Genomic DNA, 21,505 nt, shown 5'->3' with positions numbered 1-21,505 from the left:
AAGTTAACAATGAAGCAGCAGGCCACTAAGGTCGCAGCAACCTGTTTTTCTACTCTTAGGTGGCTACAAAAGATCCTATGGATGCTTCCCATTCCCTCCCGTAGAACGGTCGTCCAGGCATTGATAACATCCCGCCTGGACTATGGTAACATACTATATTTGGGCGCTGATGTAGCCACTGTTAAAGTACTGCAGGTGGTACAAAATGCTGCCGCGCGGCTTTTGAAGAATGTTCCTAGAAGAACTTCGGCATTATCTGCCTTGCATGATCTCCATTGGCTTAAGGTCTCTAGTCGCATAAAGTTTAAGACACTGTGCTATATGTTTAGAATCAAGGAAGGCATTGCACCTACATACTTACAAAAGCTGGTGCAACCTTACAGGCCCAAACATACTTTACGATCTTCAGAAACTGGGAATTTCATTGTACCAAGATTTAAGCTGGTAAGGATGGGGGGACGCTCCTTTTCCTATCTTGGTCCTAAATATTGGAATGCCCTGCCTACAGCCCTTAAATTAGAGACCAGTCTTCGTCGCTTTCGTAGAGCACTGAAAACGCTGTTGTTCACATAAGTAGTTGGTACCTGTATGCTGGCTTATCTGACATCTTCTTCTCCAGTCTGTCCCTAGCGCCGGGAAACCCACTGTGGGTAGCTGTGCGCGGTAAAAAGGTCAAATAAATAAATAAAATAAATAAAATTATACGGTTGTTTCTAATGTATGTACAAAAATGAGACTGTAGGTATCTTCTATATTAGTAATGCAGGATATGAGTATATCATTTTGGAAATGTTACGCCGCCGGACTTTTGGTTATCGGCTGAAAGGCTGTGTTAAGGTAATTGGATAATATGCATTGGAATTCTTCGCGGCCGGCCCTCCTTGGGTTGTAGGCCTGATGCTGTGTTCTTGCATTATGGTACAATAAAGGTCTTCAAAAAAAAAAAAAGGTATAGGAAAGGCAGCCGTCTCCCTTCAGTTTGTCAATAGAAATGTCAGGCAAATAAACCCCCAGCTTGCTCACAATATGAACAAACGGGGCTCTTTCCGCTCTCCCGAAAGAACCGGGGATGGGGTTCAGCCAACGGGATAGCAGTGAACTCTGTCAGGATACCAAAAGTATGCCGCATCCGCTGAGCGATCAGGAAAATAGGGAACAAGGAAAAGCGGTTCAATATTGCACCCTTACCAGACCTCGAGGACTCTGCGTCTCAGCGGGAAGAGTAACCGGCACTCGCTGCTCCCTCGGGGGAGAAGAAGCACTGCCCTTCCGGAAGCGCGATGACATCAATAACGTAAGCATCGCATGGAATCATGAGATTTGTAGTTCCAGTCATGGACGTATGCCTCGTCAGTGTCTTTCCTGATGGAACCTGACAGTACATCCCTCTCCTGAAGAACACTGACAGAGGCAAGGCTTACAAGGGAAACGGTTGTGGAACAGGTTGTGGAACAGGCGAACGTATCGAGGTGCATGAACCCCCGTAGCGGGTTCCCAGGAATTTTCCTTGTTACCATAACCTTTCCAAGCAACCAGATACCACAACCTGGTGCGATGAATTTTTGAGTCCAGAACACCCCTCACTTCATGCTCTACCTCCCCATCAACCAGCATGGGAGTTGGCATCTTCCTTACCCCGGAATGTGAGGGTTTAAGTAGGGAAACATGAAAGGCAGGATGAATGCGCAAGGATGGTAAAGCTAATTTCAACACCACTGGATTAATCAATTTGACTATTTTAAAGGGGCTGCTGTATCGAGGAATAAAGATACTGTATCTCTTGCATCTTATGTTTTTGGTGGACAACCACACATACTCTCCTTGTTTGTACGTAGGCCCTTCTCGCCTATGTTTGTCCGCATAAGCTATATACAGGATCTTTGATTTCTGTAACTCCTTACGAGCTTGCTGTAGTGTCTTTTGGATATGTGTTATCATTTCCTGTACCCATGGCACAGATCCCTGGCCCACAGGATGCTGGAAGGCAGTGAAACAAGGGTGATACCCATAAGTGCAGTAAAAAGGTGTGTGATTAGTCGAGCTGTGTAACGCGCTGTTGTGCGCTACCTCCGCCAACCACAGGCTGTCTACCCACGCCTATGTAGTGACATCCACATAACATCTAAGATACTGTTTCAAAGTCTGATTGACCCTTTCTGTCTTGCCATCGGTCTGGGGATGGAAGCTGGTAGACAGGTTAGAGGTGATCTGCAGCGCCGAACACCACTTCTTCCAGGAGTTAGGAATGAATTGGGTCCTCCTGTCTGACACTACCACTTGAGGAAGCCTATGTAATCTTACTATGTCTTTTAACAGGGTTTGTGCCAGCTCGCTCGCTGTAGGTATCTTTTTTGCAGGCAATGAAGTGGGCTAGTTTCGTCAAATAATCCACCACTACGAGAATGACTGTATGTCCCTTGTCTGGAGGCATCCCTACTACGAAATCAAGTGAAATCTGTTCCCATAGTTGTACCGGGGTAGGGAGAGGCTTCAAAAGCCCTACCGGTCTGGTGTGTGTCGTCTTCATCTGGCAACATACAGTACATTCACCAACCCACATTTTTATGTCTCTTTTGATGGTGGGCCACCAAAACTGACGGAGTAACCGTTCAGTGGTCTTCTTGATGCCATTTTGCCCAGCCCTGGGTAAAGTATGACACCAGTAGAACACTTGTTTCCTTAAGGAAGAGATAGGCAACAACAACTGTTTCCCACGCAAGACCATCCTTCACAGTCCAGTTTTTGTTCTTCTCCAACCATAGCTTCCATATGTCAAGAGTCATGTTATGTTCGATGCTCCTAAGGAACTTTTCCGTGACTTTGGCACATATCACATTCCGAGGATTCACAATGGCATTCTCGGGAAGGACGTCAGAGGTAGTCGGGGTGGTTTGACGACTCAATGCTTCGGCCTTTTTGTTTTCGCTCCCAGGGCGAAATGTCACAAGAAAGTTGTACTCCGCAAAGAACAGCATCCAGCGCAGCTGTCAGGGTGTTAGATGCCTAGCAGCTGTCATGAACTGTAGGTTGCGGTGGTCGATGAAAACAGTAACTATGTGTTTGGATCCCATTAAGTACTGTCTCCACTCTTAGAATGCGTTCTTTATGGCCAGCAGCTCCTTTTCCGCAATGGTATAATTGCGCTCGGCGGAATTATGTTTCCTTGACATAAAAGCCACTGGGTGAAGTTGGCCTGTATCGAGGTGGCTTTGAGAAAGCACAGCCCCTACCGCATATTCGGATGCGTCTGCCTCCACTATGTAGGGCTGATCGGGATCAGCATGTCGTAATACCGGGGCAGATACAAAAACGCATTCTTTAGTGCCTCGAAACCTTGTTGAGCCTCTTCTGTCCAACGAAACACCACTTTCTTCTGTAATAGGCGTGTAAGTGGAGCAGCCAGCTTGGAAAAATGATGGATAAACCTGCGGTAAAAGTTTGCAAACCCCAGGAAGCATTGGATATTGCGAACCGTCGCCCATTCCTTTACTGCTTGTATTTTGCGTTCGGACATTTCCTGACCCCAAGGTGCACCGCTTTTCTTTGTTCCCTATTTTTCTGGTTGCTCAGCGGATGCGGCATACTTTTGGTATCCTGACAGAGTCCACTGCTATCCCGTTGTCTGAACCTCATCCCCGGTTCTTGCGGGAGAGCGGAAAGAGCCCCATTTCTTCATATTGTGAGCAAGCTGGGGGTTTGTTTGCCTGACATTTCTATTGACAAACCGAACGGAGGCGGCTGCCTTTCCTATACCTTTGATGGCGTTCTCTCTTTGAGGAGTGGTTTATCCTTGGGAGATCACATTGTTTACTTTGTCCTTGCCGTGATTATGAACGATGACGTCATTAACGTGATCACCGCATGGAATCATGGGATTTGTAGTTCCAGTCACGGACGTATGCCTCGTCAGTGTCTTCCCTGATGGAACCTGACACTAGGGGAAGAGATTGTACATTTGCTACATGTAGGTATTGTAATGATGTTAGCGAAACAATTTCACATATTTCAGGCGCATGTCCTAAAACCAGGGCATTAGGATAAAAAGACAATAACATTTTGGAATTGCTCATTGATAGAGCAAAAAGGTGTGGTTGGATGGCATATAGGGAACCTCATGTTAAGAATAATCAAGGTGAACTACGAAAACCAGATGCAGTGTTTACCAAAAATGGTACAGCTGTAGTGATTGATGTTTCAATTTGTTATGAAAACTCACCGAATTCCCTTGAATTAGCGTTTGAGAGTAAAGTTAAATACTATCAGGAACTGTCGCAGCAAATCAAAGATCTCACCAAATGTAACACTGTAAAATGTCATGGCTTTATCGTTGGATGTAGTGGTATTAGGCCTCAATGTAATGATGTTGTTCTGGCTGATCTAGGTCTGCAAATGTCATTCCCATTCAAGAAATATGTTTGCCTGATACTTTAATGCACACTCTGTTAAAATGTGCCAAGTATTCATGGACAATTGAGTATCAAGCTTATACTGAGATGTACACTTTCTTGCAGCACACGTCACCCTTATAGAGCATATTGTTTTAACATATTAGTTTATAGTTGACACAAGATTTAGTATAGATGTGAATTTTGTAGATGTGAATTTTTAGAATTTTATAGTTAGATGTACAATTTGTGTATTTTTAAAAATGTATAAATAGATATAATCGTGTACATCATACTTATTGAATTGTCTTGAATGATGAATAGGTCTCAAATAATTACAAACACATAATTACCACACATTGATTATTGATGTCCTGCTAATCATACTTTAAATTCTCAGGATTGGTCATAGACAATTTTAAATTGTTGGATTAGTACTGCAGGGTGTACTATCTCTGGCCTGTACGTGATCCCAGTTCCAATGAGGACAGCGTTCATTGTGGCTGTAATCCAGAGCGAAAGAATGTTGTATTGTTGGAAGCAAAACCGATTTGACACTGATGAACAGCATAATAACCCAGAATGAGCCACCGTGAGGTGGTACAGAAATAGCCAAATGCCTTGTCATCTAATTAGTGACGCATATGAATGGATGAACAAGATTCCCAATGTCCCGACCTACTATCTAGCGAAACCACAGCCAAGGGAACGGGGTTGGCAGAATCAGCGGGGAAAGAAAGCCCTGTTGAGCTTGACTCTAGTCTGGCACTGTAAAGAGACATGAGAGGTGTAAGATAAGTGGGAGGCCCTCCGGTCGCCAGTGAAATACCACTGCTCTTATCGTTTTTTCCATGGGGCTCTCGCTTCTGGCTCCGAGCATCTGTCGGGCGCGACCCACTCTGGGGACAGTGGCAGGTGGGGAGTTTGACTGGGGCGATACACTTGTCAAACGATAATGCAGGTGTCCTAAGGCGCGCTCAGGGAGGACAGAAACCTCCTGTGGAGCAGAAGGGCAAAAGCTCACCTGATCTCGATTTTCAGTATGAATATAGACTGTGAAAGCGGGGCTTCACGATCCTTCTGACTTTTTGGGTTTCAAGCAGGTGTCAGAAAAGTTACCACAGGAATAACTGGATGTGGCGGCCAAGCGTTCATAGCGACATCGCTTTTTGATCCTTCGATGTCAGCTCTTCCTATAATTGTGAAGCACAATTCACCAAGCGTTGGATTGTTAACCCACTAATAGGGAACGTGAGCTCGGTTTAGACAATCGTGAGACAGGTTAGTTTTACCATACTGATGATGTGTAGTTGCAGTACTCATCCTGCTCACTACAAGAGGAACCGCACAGACAGACATTTGGTGTATGCGCTTGGCTGAGGAGCAATGGGGCGAATCTACCATGTGTGGGGTTATTACTGAACGTCAGAATCCCTCTTAAACCATAATGATACCGCAGTGCCGTGGAGGTTCGGTTGACGATGGTGGGCGCCCGCGGACACCCTCCTCTATCACTCCCGGGGGTGGATCCCTCTGCCGCCTGGCCGGTGGGAGGAATGCGGAAGGTGCGACACTGGCCCGTGGGAGGATGCCTCCACCATGTACCCTCCATCACAGGGGCTCTGGGGAAGGGGGCCACCATTCCTTGTGGGTTAGCAGGGTGACCAGACAGCCTGGGTGGGCCGGGCCCCCCTTCATGCCGCTCCCACCCAAGTTGAGCAGGGAGGCCAGCAGCCCCAGGAAAGGAGCCTCCTGAGCAGCGGCCTCAGAGTGCCTGGCCACCCTCGCCGTCGTCGGACTGCAAGGGCAACTGGGTCTGACTGTCTCAGGCCATCTGGGCGCTGGGTCGTCCCGAGCCATCTAGTTGCCTGGCTGCGCGACCAGATGGCCTTGTGGGGCGGGCAACCAGATGGCCCTGCGGTCTAGATGACCCTGCGGGCTGGGTGACCAGGTGGCCGCCCTAACTCCAACTTTTGCCCTTCCCCAGGGTTCTGTAAGCCTCCACTGTGTGGGGGCCTAATAGATGAGGATAATGGGCTCCCCGGGCAGGCCGGCGGGGAGAGGACGTGGCCTAGGCTTAAGCCTCCTTGGTTCCTGCTCCCCGGGCTCCAGGAAAGTGGAAGACACACCCACCCAAGTGTCTGGGTGTGGGGGGTGACAGTCAGTAGCCAGGTCAGGTTGGCTGCAGAGCGGGAAGGACTGCCTAACTCCCTGCTGTCTCCGGGGCAAGTAGCAGCAGAGGCCAGCCCTGCATGAAAGGGGGTCTGAGCCGGAGCTGGAGCACCTGGAGAGCTTGGAGAAGCCCTGAGTAGGGGATGCTTGGTCCCAGTCTGGGATGGCAGCGACTTGCGGATGTCCCGTGCCAGCCAGGGGGTCAACCCAGCCTGGCGGGGTTCGGTAGCATGCACCGGGCCCAGGGCTTGAGCTCCACCCGGCGGGCCCTGGGGTGCAGGAACCCCCGGTCCTGCAAGCCAGCCGAGGGTCCGGGTGTTGGGGACGGGGTTGCATCAGGGCCCGGGGAGGTTCTCCCCGGCCTGGCTGGGTTCAGAGCGGGGCCCGGTGCTTGAGCTCCATCCGACAGGCCCTGGGGTGAGGGAGCCCCCTGGTCCTGCAAGCCAGCCGAGGGTCCGGTTGCTGGGGACCTGGGTCCATCTAAGCACGGGGGTCCCATCGGGGCCGGGGTGCGTGGAGGCGCTCCCCGGCCTGGCTAGGGTTTGGAAGCTGGGACCGGGCTCAGGGCTTGAGCCTCATCTGGCAGGCCTCTGGATGCGGTAGCCCCGGGTGCTGGGGACGCGGGTCCATCGGGTCCTGGGGAGTCTCTCTCTGGCCTGGCTAGGGTTTGGAAGCTGGGACCGGGCACGAGGGTTGAGTGCCGTGTGGTGGGCCCCAGGGTGCGGGAGCCCCCTCTTCCTGCAAGCCAGCCGAGGGTCCGGGCGCTGCGGACGGGGGGTCCATCGGGCCCGGTGAGGATCTCCCCGGCCTGGCCTCGGGTTCAGAAGCTGGGACTGAGCCCGGGGCTGAGCTCTGTCCAGCAGGCCCTGGGGTGCGGGAGCCCCCCGGTCCTGCAAGCCAGTCAAGGGTCCGTGCGATAGGGACAGTGGTTTATCGGGGCCAGGGCAGGCTCACCTAACCTGGCTGGGTTCAGAAGCAGGGACCGGGCCGCATTCTCAGCGGAGTGCAAAGTAGGCAAATCCCTGCACAGTCCGCTGGCGGAGCAGAGGTTCCGGGGAGGCTCTCCCCGGCCTGGCCAATGGTTTGAAGCTGGGACCGGGCCTGGGGCTTGAGCTCCGTCTGGGTCGCCCTGGGGTCTGGGAGCCCCCTGTCCTGCAAGCCAGCCGAGGGTCCGGGCACTGGGGACAGGGGGTCCATCGGGCCCGGTGAGGATCTCCCCGGCCTGGCCTCGGGTTCAGAAGCTGGGACTGAGCCCGGGGCTGAGCTCTGTCCAGCAGGCCCTGGGGTGCGGGAGCCCCCCGGTCCTGCAAGCCAGTCAAGGGTCCGTGCGATGGGGACAGTGGTTTATCGGGGCCAGGGCAGGCTCACCTAACCTGGCTGGGTTCAGAAGCAGGGACCGGGCCGCATTCTCAGCGGAGTGCAAAGTAGGCAAATCTCTGCACAGTCCGCTGGCGGAGCAGAGGTTCCGGGGAGGCTCTCCCTGGCCTGGCCAATGGTTTGAAGCTGGGACCGGGCCTGGGGCTTGAGCTCCGTCTGGGTCGCCCTGGGGTCTGGGAGCCCCCTGTCCTGCAAGCCAGCCGAGGGTCCGGGCACTGGGGACAGGGGGTCCATCGGGCCCGGTGAGGATCTCCCCGGCCTGGCCTCGGGTTCAGAAGCTGGGACTGAGCCCGGGGCTGAGCTCTGTCCAGCAGGCCCTGGGGTGCGGGAGCCCCCCGGTCCTGCAAGCCAGTCAAGGGTCCGTGCGATGGGGACAGTGGTTTATCGGGGCCAGGGCAGGCTCACCTAACCTGGCTGGGTTCAGAAGCAGGGACCGGGCCGCATTCTCAGCGGAGTGCAAAGTAGGCAAATCCCTGCACAGTCCACTGGCGGAGCAGAGGTTCCGGGGAGGCTCTCCCCGGCCTGGCCAATGGTTTGAAGCTGGGACCGGGCCTGGGGCTTGAGCTCCGTCTGGGTCGCCCTGGGGTCTGGGAGCCCCCTGTCCTGCACGCCAGCCGAGGGTCCGGGCACTGGGGACAGGGGGTCCATCGGGCCCGGTGAGGATCTCCCCGGCCTGGCCTCGGGTTCAGAAGCTGGGACTGAGCCCGGGGCTGAGCTCTGTCCAGCAGGCCCTGGGGTGCGGGAGCCCCCCGGTCCTGCAAGCCAGTCAAGGGTCCGTGCGATGGGGACAGTGGTTTAACAGGGCCAGGGCAGGCTCACCTAACCTGGCTGGGTTCAGAAGCAGGGACCGGGCCGCATTCTCAGCGGAGTGCAAAGTAGGCAAATCTCTGCACAGTCCGCTGGCGGAGCAGAGTTTTGTGCCCGCCCCTAACAAAACGTGAACTGCGAAAATCAAAAATATGAGACACATTGTTATAAGTAGTGTTAGAATGGTGAAAAACACAAACAATTAAACCATGTTAATTGATCATAATATTACTAACTTTACTCCTTTCTGTTACTAGTTCTTCTATGATAAAGAGAGCATGTTGGGAGTGCCTTTCGGCCAGGCTTATTGGAATGATCTAACCCCATACCTTGATATTGTATGTCAGGAAGCTGGCCTCAGTGCATTAACAAATGCACTCCCACCTGAATGTGCAAGCCCGTACACTCCTCTTGCACAGCTATCTTCCTTCACTGATTGAAGGTTGGGGGATAGTGGATCTGCATCTCAGTCACAGCTCACATCAGTATTTTATGATCACTCTGGTGGGAAGTGAACCTCCCACCGGCTTTAGCATGCTGTTTAAATAATAAAATGATAAGCTTATCACATTGTGCCAGAGTTTCAGAAGAACTAAGTTTGAATTTGTCTGAGGCAGAGGAGTAGTCTCCTACGAGCACAGCTAATAAAACAATGCTTTGTGTTCTGAATTGTGCGACCCTGGATCTGAATGTGCAAACTACCGATCAACATTGTCTATCAGGAATAAATGTGTCCATGGCACATTCTTGTATTAGTGAAAACATGTGCAAACCACTAATATGAAATGATGCTAAGTTAAAACGAAAAGCTAGAATGGAGACTATATGTATGCCACTTTTCTTGAGAGTTGTAGGAACAAACTCTTCCAAACACTCCTTCTTAATTTTCAGTGATATTGTCAATAGTTGTGGTCTTTGGAAAATAATCCTTCCCACAATTCCTTCGGGGAATTCACAAGATTCCTTCTCCTTCTTCAGAATATATTGAAATTTTTACAACTTGAAATCTTGAGGTTGCTTTCTTTCATTACTGCAAATTTTTGCTAAGGTGTACAGGTTTTTCTGCAATCCAGGAACTTCCTGTGCAATGCATGTCATCACCATAATGTAATAGATATATTCACAAAGAGAGATTCTAGCATAAAGTGGAGATAAGTTCCAATAAGTGCAAGAGTAAATGGTTCAAGTATTTCCTGCAATGTGGGTCAATCCTAAGGGGCATTTGGCCATCCAAGAGACTTGTTTTCACTCTTGCCTCAATCTTTACTGGTATATCCAAGTTTTTTCCAGCCAGTCTAACTAGAGCGCTGCTGTTTTAAGGGGTCTGACTTCCTCTGGGCAGTTATCAGAACTCTTCAAATGTAAGTTTATTTTGACCATGTACAATGCTCTGTAGCCTTTTGGCGAGGTTCATGCTATAGAAATTCCATAAACATACATGCATGGATTTCACATTCCTATAAGATTAGGATGCTTTTGGCATGAACCTCTGTCCTGTTTCACCACAGCTTCGAACTAGTTTGCATATTCTTAAATAATGCTTACCAACCTTGTTATAGTTAGCAGCTTTATTGCAGGTTCATGCCATATATGTTTTATTACTGCAGTTATCACAGAAAGTGAAAAGAAGTACTGTCCCAAGTCCAAAAGAGAATACCTAAAGTTCACTCAAACACGGATTCACTCAAATTGTTCAATCCTTATGAATAGGGAATACCCACACATACAGATTATATCGCTAAGATTCCACCAGACCCAAGAGTGTGGTATCAGAAAAGGGCTTTATTCATATACATAAAAACCCAAGGTCATAACTAAAATATTATAAATCGCAGTGAATATATGGCAATTTTCTATCATCCCTGCAGGCATACACAATGCCGGTGTATTGTACAAACAATTAATACACAATATAATAAATCAAAAATACAATAGGAACTGTTGGACTTTTCCTTCGTTATAGGAAATGAAGCATTCATAAAAACAAAATATTAAATGTGAATGACATCACATTATACACAGTAAGCATGGATTAAAAACACTTTAAAACTAAAAACAGGGAGACGCCCTACTGCACAGTTTACAATACTGTTAAACCACCTGATCCAACATTTAACGTAGAGTTCCTAATATCACTCCTCTTTAGTTTTTTGCGATAGTCACTCTCGTGGGTGGATTCAGTACAAAGAACAGCGTTGACACGTTTCGGTTGTCATGGAATTAAAAACCCCACCTTCTTCAGGACAACAAAGTGTATAAGGGATTGACAACATCCCTTTCAGGTAAAATTACATGTCGATCAAATAAAAAACTGATGGTGATGTGCTAATTGACGAAGTCAAAACGGTATGTCTTAATTTAAACAGCCAAGTTGATTCTTTTCTTTTTGTTTATTAAATCCTCAGTTCTGAGAGACAAAGTTTTTAAGTGGACGATATAAAATGGGTATTAAATACCCAATCAATCACTTAATTGAGGACACCCTCATCTCTGGTGTTATGTGCAACCGGAATCATGGAGAACCACTGAATCTTTTGTCCAAGGTGGGGAAGACTTTATGTGGTGGCTGCTAGCGCGCCTACTCTTTGTCTTGATAACCACACCAGAAAACGGAATATGGCCAGTATGTGTGGTTTCTCACATTACTTCATGCAGTGTTTCCAAAGCTCATTCCGTTATCACAGAAAGCCAAATTCTTTGGCTCTCTTTTGCTCTTGCCTGGTTAGGTTATTCTCTAGGGTTTTCCCTGTCTGTTTGGAGTTTATGGTCGTCTTCTACCATCAGAAGTAAAAGTAGGACTGTTGCCCCCATTCTGGAATGCTAGAACGTCCGTAATCATGTTTATCATTTCACCCAGCTTAGTTTGTGTAGAGTTGTCCCTTGTTGTTCTATTCCATCTTCTCTTCTAAGGACATGTGTCTCAAGATGAATTGTTTGGCTATGGTTCCTTTTCCAAGGTCGTCTCCATGCTATTTTCTGATCAGTTCAGCATAGGAGGGAGAATGTTCTTCTGTTTTTCAGTTGCAAATTCAATATTTATAGTAAATTGGATTTTGCGTCCATTACCCTGTCCTGTGTTTTGAGTGGCCTAATACTGTCTTTAAACCTGTTTACATTTGATTAAGGCGTTGGCTTGCTCTTTACTCTAGGCTCTGGCTGTGCCAGTGGGCACTGGGTGCAGAGCATGGCCCTTGGGCATTTCGGTTTGCTTTTGGGCAAGCAAGCTCTGTATGCAGTACCCTAGCCTGAAGAGTCATGCTAAGTAGGCTCGGAGCTAAGGATATGGACTATGGATAAACCCCATGTTCAGCACCTCTTAAGTCAGCACTTCTTGGGAAAGACCTTCTGCCTTAACCAGCTGCAGTGCGTACAGGCATGACGTTTGCTCAGGTCCTGAGCCTAGGCCCATTCTGGCACCATCTGCATTGTGAGCACTGGTCATTAGGGTTAGCCTTAAACCAAAAAGTGTGGTCTGATTACTTGCCCTTATTTCCCACTAGACATGGCCTGTGGCTATGTGCAAGAGGCACTGTGTACACAACATGGTTCAATACCGCTGCAACCAACCGCAACCCTGCCTAATTTTCTACCATCAGTAATGCACAGATACCACTGCCCTAAGTGGCAATGGACATAAGCTATGTTCTTCGGTCACAATCTGTGCTCAGTGACATTCTGCCAGTTCCTGTCGGCTACAGCCTGTGACCTGTCCCAATAAGTACTAGGTACAGTACCCTCTGCGCATGCCCTGCGTCTTCATGGGCACAGGGCATGAATTCTGATCACTGTTCACTAGGATCTAACAAGCCTATTGTATATATCTTCAAGGCACCTACCAGGATATTTGTCCACACTTTTACAAGGCACTATTGTCTCAACTCAGATTCCAGGGCTGAAAAACATGTAGGCCAGACTTATTTGAAGAACTGCTTGGGTACTACATATTGATCTCTGTTATTTTTTTCACTGCTATTTTAAAGCTGTTGGCTCAGTACTCTGTTCATTGCTTAGGACTATGAATAATGTTCCCCTAAAGGGGAAGTTATTTAGCTGTAATCTTGGTTCTCCTTCAGGAAATCTTCAATTTAGCCATAAGCAAGCGTTCCTTTCTCTTGGTAGAAAGAACAGAAACACTGTTGCCAAGTAATTAGAATTGTAGGTTAATGTAAAAGAAGCTTTAAAAATGCATTAGGTTTCGCCTATGCGCTCTTACTCCATGATACATCAAGAGAATAGCCTCAACAGCAAATTAGGTGGTACAAAGAGGGAGAAAAGCAAAAGAAGAACATCAGGCACCCAGGAAGATTCGAAAGAGAATCTTAAAGATTTCATTAAAGCCATTTTCAGAGTTGCGGCCAACATGACTCGCTGGTGGGGGGATAGCGCAGGGAGGGGTGTTTTTTATTTTAAAAACATTTTAAAAATGTAATTTACCTTTGCGGCCCGGTCCCGCGTCGTTCCGCGTCCTCTCCTCCACACAGGAACCAGGCAGCCTCCCTCCCCATTTTCTCCATGTAGGCTGCATGCCCAACCAAACCCTTCTGCTTTCTTGAGGTGCGAGAAGCAGAAACATAAAATGGTAATTATAATACCATTTTATGTTTCTGCTTCTCACACTGCGACAAAGTGGTGAGCCGACGCTCCTCCGCCTACATGGAGGAGCCGCCGCCTTCGGATGAAACACAATGAATATGTGAAAGAACACCAGCGTGCTGTATTTTTAGAAGGAAAGCGTGTTTGTTCCTTTCAGCTAATTTCTCAGCCTGTGTGAAATGTCATGTTACCTTTGCGAAATGTACATAAATGTCTGGAGTCAGCTTTGAAACAAAACAGAGAAAAGGCTGTCCTCCGCCCCTGCCGGGAACACCCACCGACCGGTGACTAGTATTTGTAAGGGAAGTACTTGCTATTGTTACTGGCACCAGTAGATCTAAAAAGCAGGTGCTGAGATGGGTCCCTATCGGGATCTCCATTTTTTCCCACACCGTCAGGATGGTAAAAAAAAATCTTAACTCTGCAGGAGCACCCCCTTCACTGCCTTTGATGTAACTTCGAAAAGTTATAGTTCTTTCACAGTCGCATCATTTCAGAACTGAAGCATTTCCCATGTTCGGTTCAATGAAACCTTAGTTGTTGCTTATTTATTATATACAACTAACAACCATCGACAAAGCCAATAGTCCTGGCTTGTTGTAGGTGTAATGTTACTTGTTGTATTATATATCTGAATGCAATGACAGAAACAGCAAAATGCCAGTCGGACGGCACGTTCCGCTAAGCATAGCTTTTTAGACTAGATTTTGTTAAGCCATACCCTTAATTACATTGGCCCTGCCCCTTTGAGAAACCCTCTCCAGTTTCTTTATCCCACTTAAAGCCCTGACTGAAAACATAACTTTCCTCCTGGTTCACACATTTGACTTAGCAGATTCGCCATTTAATAGATAGGAGCGAGCACCATTCTTGTGAAATATCAAAAATATAGGGCATGGGGAAATGAAAAAGAATCTGATTCCAAGCATTGTGGAAAAAAAGTGCTGGCATGCCGGATCAGAACCTGGAAAGCAGGAAGTGTCCGGGACGCCTGGTCACTCTGTGCAAGCTAATGCACAAGCCGCCTCCTACTGCGCCCCAGGCACCTCTAGCTCTTACCATGCAGTTGAAGTGAGCTGCTACCTCGTCGTCGGAGGTCTTGTTAAACAAGCCGTTATCCAGGGTCTGCTCGTAGTGGGGGGTGTTTGCTTCAAAAGAAACACGACATTGCAGGACATGCCTCATGGGAGTGGGGAGGATGTGGCTCAGTGGCCAGAGCTGCTGACTCGAGAGCTGGGAATCCCTGTTTGAGTCTTGGCTGCACAACATCCTGTGATTCTGGGCAAATCACTTAATCTCTCCGGGTGATAAGTTGCACTATATAAATCTGCCTCAAGATGAAAAAGAAGAAAGAGGCAAAACTTTATGAAAAAATAGTTACACCAAGGCGATGTTAACAGTATTTCTGTTACGGGAAACTTATAAGGGAAGCAGATGAGGAACAAGCAGGGAATGCAGGAAAAAATGCTACATCCAATAGAAATGAATGAAAAGTAAGTGTCAAGTACAGGAGGAACCAATGAAAAGCCAGGAAACAGAGGAGGTCCCTTTTAATTTTATATTGAAAACAATGAATTTCACAATCTAAAAACGAGCTCAGGAAATGCAGTTTACAGGCATGATAAGATAATGGTTGTGTGTGCTTCTTTAAAGGAGCAATATCAGTTTTCAGTTTAAGGAAACTGCATTCTACCTTCTTGCATTATCAGTTTATTTGCTTAATTTTTCCATTAATCCTTTAAAAAGGTTTGTGAAAGGTGCTTCTAGTAAATGTTTTCATTTCTAGTAACATTCATGGTTTGAGCAGGCAGATTTTGTTGTGTAAATAAAATCTAACAGCTTAATCTGTTGATATGTGTCAAAATAATTTTTTGTGTTGGAAACTGAATTTATTCAAAGAACCATTGGTGGCACCGTCGCTGGAATCATGAGGGTCCGCCTAGCATAATAGAGAGAACTCAAAAGAAGTCAGTTTGGCTAACAGGATACTCTGCCATGTCTGTGGCAGAGTACCATGTTCACCTAATTCTGTATCAGGCTCTCATTGTGCTACATTCTGGTATGGATTTCCTGAATTAAGGGAAGAAAATTAAATAATGATAGGGTTCAGGAGGACTGTGTGCAACTCTTTATTGAAGAACACCCCTTGTCTGGTGCGAGTACTACATTGGAGAGACCTGTGCTTTCTTTTTTGAAGTTTAGAATGCTTTATTGATATAATAAACAAAGTAAAACATCAGTACATGGTCATGTAGCAGAAAATAGAAGTAAAATGTATATATGACAACAATGCAAATAAAGCCCTCGAAAGGGAAAACTTGTACATAGAGTAAATGCATTTTAACATGTTGAATTTAAAGAGAGGAAGAGAAGAGAAAGAGGGAAGAGGTGTGGCGCCGCGGCTAGGGCGACTGACTTCGGAATATGGGGATCACGGATCGATCCCCGGCACCGGTGGCAGTTTAGCACAGCACCATGTGACTCTGGGCAATAGCTTGCTTAATCTTCCCGACGGCCCCCAGCGCCTAGAGACCCTTACGGGTGATTGTGCGCTTTACAAATGTGGATTATTATTATTAGAAAGAAAAGAAGGGGGGAAAGAGGAGAGAATGGAAATGCATCAGAAGTTAAAACAATTATGCATAATATTGGGAAACAGTTAAACATTATGAATTGTAAAAAGATAAAATTGGTACCATAGATACAAGTGAAATCAAGTAGCCAACCTAGAAAGAAAAGAGGTTAGTGGTGACCACAACAAGTCTTTTTTGATCAACAGAGGTAGTGAAGTGGCATGGGCACCATCAAGCCTGTGATGGTGACAAAGCAAGTTCCACCAAGCTTGATACGAAAGTTTAGAGGTGTCCTTCCAGTTAGTGGTGATAATCTGAAAGGAAATAGCTAAAAACAAGTCTACAAATTTACCCACACTGCTCAGCATCCCAGATAGGCAAAGAACTACCCAAAAACACATGTACAATATCAAAAGAAACGTTGGTAGATAATATTTCATTCAATTTTAACCATATACGAGACCAGAAAAACTTAACAAAAGGGTAGTGGAAGAACATATGAAGGAAGTCACTATTCTCGTGGGAACAAGACCAACATTTTTCGGAGTCTAACAACTTCAATTTGTGCAGATCAGTAGGGGTGAAAAAAAGTCTATTATAAAAGTAATATCAAGTCTGCGTTGTGCTAGCTGAGCGTGAAGAAGCATGTCTTTATGACCAAATGGAGTCCCAGGTTTGAAACGAAAAATCCTGGGAGTCCCATGTTTGAAACGAAAAATCCCGGGCCAAGTCTTTCTCCCATAGAGGTTCTAAGTTGGATTTGAATCTAGCATCCACAAAACAGGATAGTACCTTTTAAATAACAGCTGCTTTAAACTGGGTAGAAAAATCAAGTGGGGAGGGGTGAGCCTGGTCAGGTGTGTCAGAGGAATAACCCTGGGAAAGGAGACAAATCAGGTACGCCCTAAGTAAGGGGTAATGAAGTGCATGTGTAGAGGAGATACCATAAGACTCTCGGATATCCGAAAAGTCCATAGGGGATCCATCCTTTAACAAGTGGTCTAGAGTAATGATGCCTTTGTCAATCCATTCCTTCCAGGATAGAGCTCTGTTGTTAATCTTTAAAGATTTATTATACCATATTGATGTGCAAGAGAGTTGATCCGCGGAGTTGAGATGAGTTCTGAGCATAGAGGTTGCGAGTGCTTTGGAATGAGGAAAGGTAGGTGAGGAGAAACACTCCGGGAGTTGGGATAAACGGGTAGCTGTAATAAAAGAAAAAGGTGTGTTTTGAGCTTGTTCTAACAAGCTCCAAGCCGTTATAGGTGGACTCAGTTAAAAAAAGTCCATATTTGTTTCAGGGTGAAAGTAGAGTGGTAATGTCTGAGATTAGGAAAATTGACTCCACCTAACTCTTTGGATTGTTGGAGACAAGAAAGTGAAATCCTGGCCTTGCGATTGTTCCACAGAAATTTGATCAAGGAGCGATTAATGGTACTAAAAAAGTTGAGCGGGAGGGAATCCGGAAGTATAGAAAGATAAAAATTGATAATTGGAAGGAGCATCATTTTAATTGTAGCCAATCTACCCAACCCGGATAAGAAAAGTGGGTGCCAGCTTTCAATAAGGACAGAGAGCTTTTTGAGTATGTCAGCAAGGTTGATTTTAATAGTTTCCCTAATGCTATTAGCATATAGAATGCCTAAGCATTTGAATCTTTTGGAGTTTTGCTGAAACCCTGAGCCATGAAACATATGGGATAGGCAGTGTTTATTTAAAGGCAGGACTTCGGATTAATCAATGTTTAATCTATAGCCAGAAACTATAGAATAATCGTGAAACAAGGAGAAGAGAGCCGGCAAAGAAGTAGACGGATTGGAGATATATAACAGAATGTCGTCTGGATAAGCAGTGAATTTGATGTTGATATTTTTAAATTGGAGACCTGTATAGTGTGATGAACGTCTAAGTTTCTCTAAGAAGGGTTTTAAAGCGAGAATAAATAAGAGTGGGGTAAGAGGGCAGCCCTGCCAGTTCCTATAAGGAGTGGAAAATATTTAGATAAACAGCCATTTACCCATATGGAGGTAGAGGGGGCAGGGTATAACAATAGAATGTATTTAATAATAGGAGGCATGAAGTCGTGCCATTTCAATGCGTCAAAGATAAATTCCCAGTATACCCTGTCAAATGCTTCCTCAGCATCTAATGTAATGGCAGCAACTGGTGAATCCATTTTAGAAGCCAGGTGGATAATATTGAGGAAGGTTGTCAAGATATCTGTGATAGATCGTCCTTTGACGAACGCTGATGTGTAAATATTGATGAGGTCTGGATTACCTTATTGATGCGGAGGGTAAGTATTTTAGCAAATATTTTACAGTCTTTGTTAATGAGGGAAATGGGCCTGTAGTTTTTACAAAGAGAGGGAGGGGTCTTTATCTTTTTTAGGGATCAAACATAACTTTGCCTGGGTGAAAGAACCTCGTGATTCGCCGATGGTAAGAAAATGACTTATCAATGAGAATAACTGAGGAAATAGAAGTTGTATACAATGAAGAAAAAATAGAACTGTGAAACCATCTGGGCCAGGTTATTTGTCTTTGGGTAAGAGGTTGATGGCATTAATTATTTCCTGTTCCAAGATGGGAACATCCAAAGATGTGAGATCAATGTAATCTTCAGGAGATTTGGGAATAGTTTGAAAAAAGGAATCAATTTGTTCAGGAGAAGGGATGGACGTTGGAATATAATAGGAGGTATTCAGTAAAGCAATTGAGAATCTTAACATCTGTAATGTGCCGAACTCCAGAGTTATCTGTATTGACCACAATTTTAGATTTTAGTTTTTTGATTTTAAGGTAATTGGCTAAAGATCTACCTGCCTTATTCCGACCACCGTACATTTTAACATTGAATTTGAGGAGATTATTACAAGCGGAATCCCAAGATTGTTTATGATATTGCATTTTTGTTTTGATAAGACTGGACAATGTGTCGGGACAGTTGATGGTGAAGTATTTATGTTCTAAAGCTTTAATTTGCTTTCGGATGAGAGTTGAGTCCATAAGTGCTCTCTTTTTTTTCAAGGATACAAATTCAATTATGAAACCCCTGGCAGTAGCTTTGAAGGCATCCCAAATAAAATGGTATTGAGAAGCAGAGGAGAGATTATTGTAAAAGAATTCCTGTATAAAAAGCGTGAATTGTTCAACAAATTTAGAATCCAGGAGAAGGGAATTGTTGAAACGCCAGCGACGAGATGTAGGGGCAAGTGAAGGATATTCCATATCTAAAATGATGGGGTGTGATCTGAAATAAGAATGGAGCCAATTTCTGTATTAGTCATGAATTGAAGAGCATGTTGAGTGAGAATATGTAGTTTATAAGGGAGTGAGATCTATAAACAGGGGAGAAAAAGGAATATTCTAAGACATCTGGGTGATAGGTTCTCCATGAATCTACCAGTCCTCTAGAGGTGATAACCTTATGAAAAGTCTTCTGCATCTTGTTTGGGATATATGTAGTTTGAGATTTCCGATCTAGGAAGGGATCCATAAGTTGGTTACAATCGCCACCCACAATCAAACTATCAGTGGCATGGGACTAGAGAAGAATAGAAAAATCATTCCTAAAAGAAAAATCAATGGCATTAGGGCCATAAACATTACAAAAAGAGAGTTGAGTGTTGTTAACTTTCCTATTCAAAAACAGCCATCTACCATTAGTATCATGGAATTCATTTTGTAACTGAATATTTAAAGACTAATGAATCAAAATAACAACACCATTCTTATTATTCACTCCATTCTTATTATTCAATGCCGGGGAGCAGAAAACCTCCCCTACCCACTGTTTGCGCATTGAAGACAGATCTTGTAATTTGAGGTGTGTTTCTTGTAATAATGCTTCATGACATTTCAATTTAGCAAGGTGATACAAGATTTGCTGTTTTTTAACAGGATTAAGAATACCTTTAACATTCCATGAAATTACACAATGGCCATTCACCAAGAAAATGTAAGTAAAAATAAACATAAAAGTAAAAGAAACTTAAAGAGTGAGTAGAAAAAAAGATGTAAGAAACCAATCAAAAAAAGTATATGCCGGTGTCGGAAAAAAGCATACATATAAAAAAGTCGAGATATGTAAAAACGAATAAGGAGCGGAAGACTAGAAAAAACAAAGAGGAAGGAAAATAGAGTTGCTAGCTTGATGTATCCATAAAAACAAAAAAGGAGAGAGTAATGAAGTACCATAAGCATGAAATAGAAAAAAGAGATGCAGTGGAAGCAAGAGCGAAGAGGCAAGAGAAGGCGAGGGGAGAAAGAAAAGGAAAAGGGGACAGAAGAGGAAATGGAGAGGGGAGCATAGTCTTTCAGAAAGAGTTAACAAAGAAAAGATGACGAACAGCCAGGAGGCTTTAGTCATAGTGATCAAAAACAAGAAGAACATTAATGAGGGAGGGGGATGCAAAGAACAAGACAGCCACTCCAAAGGGGGTACACCGAGTAAGGGTAAGTTTACTAATGGAACAAAAAGAAGAGATAAGAGATTAAGGATAAAATGGTAAAAATACGAAACAAAATGGAAGGGAACTTACCAGACAATGAACGGAGTGAATCATACATGACAAAACATAAGGAGAACATGTATATAAACATCAGCATCGGGAACTGCACAGGGAAGACCTAAGAAACAGGGAAGAGAACAAATATGAAAACAATTAAGGCTTACTCAGTTCCATAGCTTCTCCTTTGTGAATGTGAATGAATTTCCAAAGATTAGCCGGGTCTTCAAAAGTAAAAGTTCTGTCTTTATAAGTCACTTTGAAAAAGCTTGGATGTATAAGACCATAACGGGCATTCGTGGATCTCACAGATGGTGTGAGGTCAAGAAATTCCTTAAGCCGGATGGCGGTTGACTTAGAGACATCTTGACTGAAGAAGACTTTGTGGTAAGACCAGAGCACCTGCTTGTGTTGCTTGGTAGAATTAAGGATTGCCATGAGGAAATAGGCAATAATGCCTCTTGGTTTAGTTGAGGAAGATGCCTTCTGAGGTCCCAAGCTGTGCGCCCTTTGAATATTAAAATCCATAGACCAACAATCTGCAGGACTTGAGTCTTCAAAAAGGAGATCATGTCCGAGCCTTCAGAACCTTCCGGAATTCCGTAAATGCGTAGATTGTTGCACCTATTATGATTTTCTAAGTCCTATGTAGACTTTTTAAGTTGAGTAACTTCTTTAGTGAGGCGATCGACTCTGGCAACAACGTCCTGTGCATCACTTATTTTGTGTTCCACATCCGATAGTCTTGACTCAAGTCCAGACTATTTCTCTTCATTTTTCTGAAGAGTAGCAGTAGTGTCTGTCATGAAGGGTCTAATGTAGCGTAGTTCATCCACGAACTCCTCTAACTTCAGAGGAAGATGTGATTTCGATGGAGATGATGGGTCTTTTATAGCGCGCTTGTTGGTGGTAACAACTGAATCTTTACGACCTCCAGAGGTAGACCCAGAATCTCCATTGAGCTTGTTTGAGTGTGAAGGATCCATGGCGGGGTATAGTGTACAATGCAGCAAAAGGTAGGATCTCTAAGGGCATAAAACTCCAAGGTCACAATTTGTACAGCAGATTAGAAAGGATGTCAATAAACC

General features: G+C 45.2%; 1 protein-coding gene and 1 pseudogene across 3 annotated transcripts in view; both read left to right on the top strand.

The window, feature by feature from the left end:
• LOC144819324 (uncharacterized) overlaps positions 1 to 21,505 on the top strand; it is a 1,068,202-nt gene that overhangs the window by 384,659 nt on the left and 662,038 nt on the right. The gene's annotated exons all lie outside the window — the stretch shown is intronic.
• On the top strand, positions 5,104 to 5,843 carry LOC144820825 (28S ribosomal RNA; annotated as a pseudogene).

The sequence above is a fragment of the Lissotriton helveticus genome, chromosome 2_1 (genome assembly GCF_964261635.1).
Source record: "Lissotriton helveticus chromosome 2_1, aLisHel1.1, whole genome shotgun sequence".
NCBI lineage: Eukaryota > Metazoa > Chordata > Amphibia > Caudata > Salamandridae > Lissotriton > Lissotriton helveticus.
This window is presented reverse-complemented; position numbering and strand designations above follow the sequence as displayed.